This window comes from Vicia villosa, unplaced genomic scaffold (assembly GCF_029867415.1).
Source record: "Vicia villosa cultivar HV-30 ecotype Madison, WI unplaced genomic scaffold, Vvil1.0 ctg.003327F_1_1, whole genome shotgun sequence".
NCBI lineage: Eukaryota > Viridiplantae > Streptophyta > Magnoliopsida > Fabales > Fabaceae > Vicia > Vicia villosa.
The window spans coordinates 142,445-150,936 of NW_026706177.1; positions in this window are offsets into that span (position 1 = coordinate 142,445).

Below are 8,492 nucleotides of genomic sequence, written 5' to 3' on the forward strand. Positions count from 1 at the left end.
CCAGACCTGCAAAAACTCTTATAATTTAGCTACGAACTGGCTAGGGTTTTGTTCGTGGCCTTCATACCTGGAGAATAACGAATAGAATACCTTGGCATAAAAATATTTCGCGACCCCTTAGATCTACTTGTTTTCATCACACGAACCTAACCATGCTATTATCTTGCCCTAATTTCACCCCTACGAAAAACCCCCAATTTAAACCCTAGAAACCTCACTCGGCCTCCAATGGCCGATCACGTTATGATGCAAAAAAACTCAATTAACCAATCCAGAAATATCCATAGCAATAAAACAAAGTCAAACACACAATCAAAACGTCATGGATATGCACGTAATATGCTAATCGATCAAGAATTTAGAGCAACTTACTTTAGCTTAATGGAGGTCGTTCTGGGGTTGTTGACGTAGCGTGAGTATCCAGACAACTTTAGAATGATCCCATGAACCTTTTACAATCCTTAGAACCTCCTGAAAGCCACGAATGCTCCTAAACCGAATTTCACTTTCTTGGTGAAATTTGAGTTCTTCAATCTATGCCTCTGCAGAATGTTTCCAACCCCTATTCATGTGGTATCTGTTAGGTACTTATAGGCAACGAGTTAGGTTAACAAAATAGTCCAAAATCTCACTTGAATCCAATCTTGCAATATTGAGAAATTTGATTAAAAATTTGATTTGGAAGCTTTCTAATTTTGTCAAATATTATACCAATTTTTTTCCTAATTAATTGTGCACGAAAATATTTCATTATTTTGTCATAATTGTGATTGGAAATGATCAATGTGAATCTTTTTACCATAATATTTGATTTTTCTTCAATTATATTATTTTAAATCATTTTTAAATGAAAATAAAAATCATATAAAAAATAAATAAAAGGTGAAATTCGTGGCATATGGTTTGGATAACTTGTGGATCAAGTTTGAGTCATAAAATATAGGCCCACTTGCAAGGAATTCACTTTGGACCTCCTTTATTTCACATTTGGTCCTCTAAAATTACCCAACTTTGACCAAGCATATCTCACTCAATTTTTAAGCTGTGAGGGAGTTCTAGGACTTTTTGGAAACCTCAAGAGGTCCTCTATAAGCCACTTTTGGAACATATTTTTCATTTGGAGCTTTTATCTTGACCATATCCTCTTTGACAAAAAACTGCTTTTGAAGGATGCTTGAAAAGGACCTGTAATGTTTTTCATTATACCTCTCAAATGAAGCATTTCTAGCATTGGCTTGTGAGAGACAAAGTTGTAGAGAGTCCAATTTCCTTCAAAATAGGCTTTGAGTGGGGAATTTTTGATGTTCCATGTGAAAGTTATGGTCAGTCAAAGTTGAGTTGACTTTTTCCTAGAGAAACCCTAATTTGAACCTTTTTGTATTTGTTCATCTATGAGTTTCTACTGATAAATCATGATCAAATTTTGATCAAATGATGGATATACACTTCTATTCTTGATGTTTGATCAATGATCAGAGGTTTGGACCATGCTTTGATCGTGGTTGACTTTTAGGTCAAACCAGTTGACTGTGGATCATCTGAGCTTTTGAATGAGTAATCTTTGGATTTGGGTCTTGACTTTTGACATAGAGGTGCCTTGGATCATAATAAATCATGGGGAACTTCATTGGAGACCTTATTTTGTTAATTTCCTCATGAGGGTACCAAACCCTAGCTTTAGGAGACTCTTGCTCAGGAGAACGACTGGATGAGTCTCTTGAACTTTGAATTATTGTGAATGGAATATGGAAGGCAAATTTTGGGGTATGACACATTGCATTCTTTTTCAAATCCGTTTCTATATAAACTCCCCTCATCATATCATTTTCTCTTTTACGCATTCTTTCTCTCTCCTTGTATGCATTTCTGCAATTTGTTTGCCATTTTCTCTAACCCTAAACCTAAACACAAGAAGAAACCTAGAAATCTCAGTTGTGTGCAAATGGCTGCTTCTTCATCACATATTGCTGATTCTTCATCTCTTCCTCAACAACATCAACAAGAAGAAGAACAACTATTCTTTCCACCAGTCACTTGGTCGATTCCTCGGGAAGATTTAGAAGTAATTTTTTGAGTTGATGGTTGACGTTGATAATCTTGAAGAACATGGGTTTCGTCTCATAGATAATATGGTCTTTCAAGGATGGTCATCGTTGTTTCTTGAGTTCTGTGGACCAGTCTATCCTGACTTGGTAAAAGAATTTTGGGTTAATGCTTTCGTCATTCCTAAAGCAATAGTTTCTTTTGTTCATGGAAGATTCTTCTCAATCACTGAAGACCTTTTGAGAATGCTGTTTGATTTGAGAGATCCTGTTGGTGCTTTTGAAGTATCTCAAAGAGAAAACTGGGATCATGTTCTTGCTGAACTATACCCAGATGTGACGAAAACAAAAAATGTCAAGGATTTGAAGGACATCTACAAAGTCTGGACAAAGATTCTTCTAGGTTGTTTCTATCACAGGAAAGCAACCTGTTCACCCAACTTCGTCAACAAAGACTAACAATACATCATGTATTGTATTGGTACTCAGAAGAAGGTTGATGTGACTTACATCATTTTCAATCATATGTGGACTGCTGTAAGAGATACTAGAGATAAGAACAGAACCAAGAAAGGAAATGTTATTCCTTTTGGAAGAATCATTACCAATCTTCTGGTTCAAACCAAGATGGTTGAAAAACTGGAATTGCTGGAGTTATCAAGGATCCTATTACTATCACTGGAAGTATCTTGAATGCCAATACCTTGAGGAAGATGAATCTTATTAAAGTTATTGGAAATGCTCCTTAACCTATTACAGGAGTTAGAAACAGAAGAGGTCCTGTGCTAGCTGAGTTTGAAATGTTTTTTAGAAATGAACTACCAGAAGTTAAGGTTCACTATCTTAAAGTTCTCAGGGAAGGTGGTGATATTGATGCTCCTACTGGAGTAAGTCGTCAGAGACTTCCTACTTCCAAGGCTGGAGTATCAGAAGTTGTTCCAGAAGTTGTCCTAGAAGCTGCTTATCATCAGGAAAGAAGAACAAAGCGCAAGCTAGATCTTCCTTCTGTCAGTCAAGAGAAGAGAAATCAAGAAGAAGCTACTGCTGAAGTTGATAAAGTGGTTATTGTTGAAAATGAAGAAGAAGAACAAGAAGATGTTGAGAAAAGGAAGAAGAAGAAGAAATCTAAGAAAGAAAAGAAAGAAGATAATGAGAAGAATGATGAGAAGAACGCAAAGAAGAAGAAGAAGAAAAATAAAAAGAAGAAAAAGAAAGTTGTTGAAGTAGAAAAGAGATCAGAAGAAGAAGTGAATCAAGAAGAAGTGAATAAGGAAGAAGAGAAGAAGGAAGCTGCCAGAAAGAGAGAAATCACTCTAGCAAAGGTGAAGACTGTTTATGAGAAGAAGAAGCGAAAGGCTATGGAAGATAATTCTGAGAGGCCTCAGAAGAAGAGCTCTTCAGGTATACATGTTTCTGAACTTGACTCTGTTTCTGTTTTAAGTTCAAAATCTGTACCAACAGAAGTTCCTGCTACCCCTCAACCAGAAAATCAACCACAAACAACCCCTGCCATTTCACCTCCAATCACCAAAGTTCTCACCCCTCCTTCTTCACCCATAACCAATGCTGTTTCTGACAAACCCATTGATACACTTGTTCTCGATATTCAACCCCTTCAAACTCTCTTTCCCCCTCAAAAAAATATCTCCATTTCTCAACCTCCTCCTCATACAAACTATTCCCCCATTGCTAACCCAGTTACCAACAATTCACCTGAATCAAAATCTAAAAGTACTGGTTCTTTAGCACAATTGTTTCGTGATTGCAACTTCACTCCTAAACCCCGTCCTGAACCTGAGCTTGTAGTGCTAGACGATGAGTCAGAAGAAGTAGAATCATCTCTCTCTCTTGATAAAGAACCTCAACCATACTTCTTTTTGAACCCAGTTTCTGCTATCACCAAACTCAAATCCCGCCAAGAATTTTCTGTTGGTGTACGTTTTGAATTGTTAAAACTAAAGATGCAGACAGGTTTAGAGACATTGAAGGCATCACATCATGCCCGGATGGATGATGTTTCTTTGAGAAATCTCTGGAGGATCTTCAGAAGAAAGATGAACTCTGAGTTTCTGAAGCTTCAGAAAGCATGTGAAGCAGAAGCTCCAGGTCATCTTGGATTTCTCAAGCCCTATGAAGAATTTTGAGTCAGTCATCTCAGGGGCAGGTATTGTTTTCAAGAAAAAGAATTCGTTGATGAGCTTGCAGAAGATGTGCCTAAACAAGTGCACTCACTTGCTATGGTCGTGTGGAAGCCTCACTATAGCGTTCTGACTGGAGACCTTCAGTCATTATTCAACTGGTTAAGGGAGAATGCCTCAGAGAAAGCACCAGATATGGTATATCCAGCTGTTGAATATCCTTCAGAAGTTGCTGCTCCTACACCTCCAAAGAATCTGGTTGAGATTCTTCAAGCTCTTGAGAATGAAGATTCTGATATCCCTACTCTAGAATATGCTGAAGATGCTTCTATGTCAGAAGCTGGTGCTGAGAAGCATCCTGCTGAGAAACTTCCTGTTCAGGAAAATCAAGATGATGTTCTCATGATTGATGCTGCTGTTGAGCATGCTATTCCTTTGGATGATAGCTGTGAAGCTTCTTCTGATGAACCTTCTGTTCTGGTGAACGCCATGAAGGCTCTTCAAAAGAATCAAGCTGATCTTGCTTCTCGTTTGGATAAGCATGAAGATACTCACAATGAGTTTCGCTCATTCATGAAGACGCAGTCTACAAGAACTTCTGAGATTCAAAACCTTCTGGCCAAAATAGTTTCTAAGCTAGGCTAGTCGTAGTCCTTTGGTCTTAGTTATTTTCTTGTTTCTTGCATCTGGTTCTTGTATATGCTTCTATCCTTTTTGTATCTTCTGATATTTTATTGAATCAATGAAATATTATCTTCTTCACTCATATTGTTTTTTCATCTGAATCTTTTAAATGCTTTTTGATGTTATGACAAAAAAGGGGGAGAAACATGATAATTGATTTGATTTACTATATCAGTTGCTGGGATTAAGTCTCAACATTCCTAACATTATTTGCAAGTTCTATGTCTTTGAGATTTTTTGCAGGATTGAAGATATTCTGAAAAAGCTCAACATGAGAAGCAAATACATGGGAAATGCAATTCTATGCAGAAGCATGTTTCTGAAATAGAAGCAAGCTTAGTGCTGTGAAGCTTCAAGATCAGAAGCAAGAAGGAATAATGTTCTAATATTCTCGTGGCAGAATATGCTCTAATACATTCTTATCTCTCATATGTTCTGATACATTTTTCTTTTAAGAACTTATCAAAGTTTGCTCTGATATTTATAGCATTGCTCTGATACATGTTCTTTCTTAAAAGAATGTTCTGATTCATTCATGCTTTGACTTTTATCGTCTAGTTTGTTCTGAAACATTTCAGGATGTAAAGATGCTCTGATGATGCTCTGGTACATTCAAGAATGTTCTGATACAATCAAGCATGCTATGATTCAAGAAGAAATTCAAAGCTCTGAAGCTGTCCTATGGAAGCAATAAGTAGAAGCTCTGAATGTTCTGAAGTTCTAGGCAAATGTGAACATCTCGACTGAAATGGAAAATACTCAGGGAAGTCTTTTACTTATAAATTCTTCCAGTATTTATTTCAGGGGGAGATTGTTAATCTCAGGGGGAGACATATTCACACACTATGTTTATATGCTTATGCTATAACTGTGTAATTGTCTTTAGTCATCTGATATTCTGATAGCAAATTCATATTAATTATATATGTTTTTGTCATCATCAAAAAGGGGGAGATTGTTAGAACAAGAATTGTTCTGATCAATATTCTTAGTTTTGATGATAACAATGTATATGAATTTTGTATAAGACAATGTGGTACTCTAATCCTATGCATTTTCCATTTCAGGAAATATATGATGAGTACAATTCAGCGCAAGAAGCTCTGACTCAGAAGGTTCAAGTATGCAACATCAGAACATGCTCTCGCAAGACATCAGAAGATGGTCAAGCAGAATCAGAACATGGTCTATTGAAGCATCAGAAGAACTTGAGTTCAGAAGCAGAAGCACTGAAGTTCTTATGGTATCACGCTAGAAGCACTTCAAAGTCAAAAGACAAGAAGATGCTCTGCACCAAGCTGTTTGACTCTGATTAATTCAAATGTTGTATCTACAAAGATCAGATCAGAAGCAAGTACAAGATGGCAGGCTACGCTGACTGACAAAAGGAACGTTAGAAGCTATTAAAGGCAAAGTCAGTTAAAGCAGGAAAAGCAAGGCTCGAGGTAGTTGACAAAAGAGTGAAACATTAAATGCAATGCTGTACGGATCACACAACGCATTAAATGCTCCCAATGGTCATCTTCTCAAAGCTGAAGGATAGAAAAACACTTAGAAAGGGGGGGTTTGAATAAGTGTAGCTTTAAAAACTTGACAGATAAAAATAAATTGCACAGTTATTTTTATCCTGGTTCGTTGTTAACTAAACTACTCCAGTCCACCCCCGCAGAGATGATTTACCTCAACTGAGGATTTAATCCACTAATCGCACGGATTACAATGGTTCTCCACTTAGTCAGCAACTAAGTCTTCCAGAGTCTTCTGATCACACACTGATCACTCCAGGAACAACTGCTTAGATACCCTCTAAGACTTTTCTAGAGTATACTGATCCACACGATCACTCTAGTTACAACCTGCTTAGATAACCTCTAAGACTTCCTAGAGTATTCTGATCCACACGATCACTCTAGTTCCTTACAACTTAATGTAATCAATTCTAAGAGTATTACAATTGCTTCTTAAAAGCTATAATCACAAACTGTGATATTTCTCTTAACGTTTAAGCTTAATCTCACTAATATATTACAACAGCAATGTAGTGAGCTTTGATGAAGATGAAGATTCTGAGCTTTGAGTAGAACACAGTTTCAGCAAGTTAATATGAGTTGTTTTTGTGCAGAATCGTTAACCTTGCTTCTCATCAGAACTTCATATTTATAGGCGTTGGAGAAGATGACCGTTGAGTGCATTTAATGCTTTGCGTGTTCCGTACAGCATCGCATTTAATGTTATACGCTTTTGTCAACTACCTCGAGCCTTGTTCACGCTGTGTCTATTGACGTAGCCTATAATAGCTTTTAACGTTCCTTTTGTCAGTCAGCGTAGCTTGCCACTTGTACTTCCTTCTGATCTGATGTTTGTGAATACAACGTTTGAATATCATCAGAGTCAAACAGCTTGGTGCAAAGCATCTTCTGATCTTCTGACCTTGAAGTGCTTCTGAGCGTGATACCATCAGAACTTCAGTGCTTCTGATCTCTTGTTCTTCTGATGCTTCCATAGACCCATGTTCTGATTCTGCTTCGACCATCTTCTGATGTCTTGCCAGACCATGTTCTGATGTTGCATGCTGAACCCTTTGAGACAAAGCTTCTGAGCGCTGAATTATGCATACTCTTTATATATTTCCTGAAAAGGAAATTGCATTGGATTAGAGTACCATATTATCTTAAGCAAAATTCATATTATTGTTATCATCAAAACTAAGATAATTGATTGTCGCACGCTCGCGAAAAATGAACAGAGTCGCCACCAATATATTTATCCCATAAGGGAAAGGAATATCAGAAAACCTAACAAAGGAAGGAACAGGGTCTTGCGACCAGAGAATCTAGGTACGGGAGTCGGTTACGCGAGGGGAAGGTATTAGCACCCCTCGCGCCCATCGTACTCGATGGTATCCACCTATGTTTGTTTCTATCTAAAGGGTGTGTACTATGTCTATCTATATGTGAATGCATGCGAAAGAAATACGGGGAAAAGAAGGAAATATTTACAAATGTGCTCGTTCAAGCCCCGCGACTTGATGCCTACGTATCCTTTTCAGGAATCAGAGCGCCGTAGTTCGGCTCCATAGTTTCTGTTTGTTTTTGTGTTTTTTAGTTGGGCGGAGTTAACGCTCGCGCTCTTGCATAAGGGATCGACCTAGGATGCAATAGAGCGGAGATAACAATGCCCTTAAGAAAGGAGAGAAGAGAGAGAGTTTGAGTGTTTCGAGGAAATCTCTAAAGCAAGGGAAACTCGAGTTACTCTATGGTTTGTGTTTTTTAGAAGTTGGGAACTTACGCCTGAATGGGACCCTAAAGCAAGGGAGATCCAAGCACTCGAACGTTCCCTAAAGCAAGGGACGTTCAAGCTTCCATTCCCTTTTTAAGAATTTTCACTTTTTTATTAATGTTTTAAGTGTTTTCTTTGTATTTTTTAATGGGGAATTTATTCAAGTATTTTTATTAAATGTTTTAGAGTTGAAAAAGAAAAAAGAAATGAAAATAGGGAACTAGTCCTAATTTCTAAATCTATGTTGTGGATATTCTAAAAGAAAAATAGGGAGGAAAAAGCAATTAAATGGATTAAAACCAACATCAAGGACCAAGGGCATTTTAGACATTTCACAATGGAAAATATT